Source organism: Sphaeramia orbicularis, chromosome 22 (genome assembly GCF_902148855.1).
Source record: "Sphaeramia orbicularis chromosome 22, fSphaOr1.1, whole genome shotgun sequence".
Classification (NCBI taxonomy): domain Eukaryota; kingdom Metazoa; phylum Chordata; class Actinopteri; order Kurtiformes; family Apogonidae; genus Sphaeramia; species Sphaeramia orbicularis.
In genome coordinates this window covers 1,312,731-1,313,651 of record NC_043978.1, presented here as the reverse complement: position 1 = coordinate 1,313,651, position 921 = coordinate 1,312,731, and positions in this window count along the sequence as shown.

Below are 921 nucleotides of genomic sequence, written 5' to 3'. Positions count from 1 at the left end.
TCTCTCTCTCTCTCTCTCCCTCTCTCCCCTCTCCCTCCCCCTCTCCCTCTCTCTCTGTCTTCCTCTCTCTCCCTCTCTCTCTTCTTCTCTCTCTCTGTTCCTCTCTCTCTCTCCCTCTCTCCCTCTCTCCCTCCCCCTCACTCCCTTCTCTCTCTCTCTCTCTCTCCCCCCTCTCTCTCCCTCCCCCTCACTCCCTTCTCTCCCTCTCTCTCTCTCTCTCTCTCTCTGCCCCCCCTCCCATCTGGACCCAATGTGTTGCTTGGTGGTGGTGGGCATCATGCATTACAGCACAAACCTCCATAAAACAGCAGAAAAAACCTGATTCCAGTTTGTGTTTGTGTGAGCATTGGCGCTGGTTCTGGTTCTGGTTCTGGTTCTGGTGCTGGAACCCGGCCGCTCGGGGCCGTTGGAGGTTTATTGGAGCTGGCGTGGTGTTGATGTGGCCTCTCAGGGGGGCTTTCATCTTTTTGTTGCCCTCTAGATCATACGCAGTGACAGATGAGACCACCAGTGTTTGACTAAAGCCAAATGAATAAATTCTATAAGAACACTTCATAAACTACAGACACAATGGAGCGAGCAGCTCCGGCAATGATCATTATAAAGACTTCCAACACACTGTCATGTGTGTTTTTATCTGTGTCAGCTATCGTTTAATTACATCAAGGATGTCAAACTCATTTTAGTTCCGGGGCCACGTACAGACGGCCCAGGAAAATAATAGAAACAAGTGTTCAGAGAACACAAAGCTCCTCCTTCACCCTGAACACTGTGCTTGTGTGGATCGACTATTTCTGTTTAAATTCAACAGTTTCCAGGTTGTTCCATACAGCAGAAACAGTTGAAGCTTGGTACCAGTCATGTGTCTGTCCAGTTAGATTCAATTCACATCAATATTTGTTGAGTTAGAATGAAAAATGT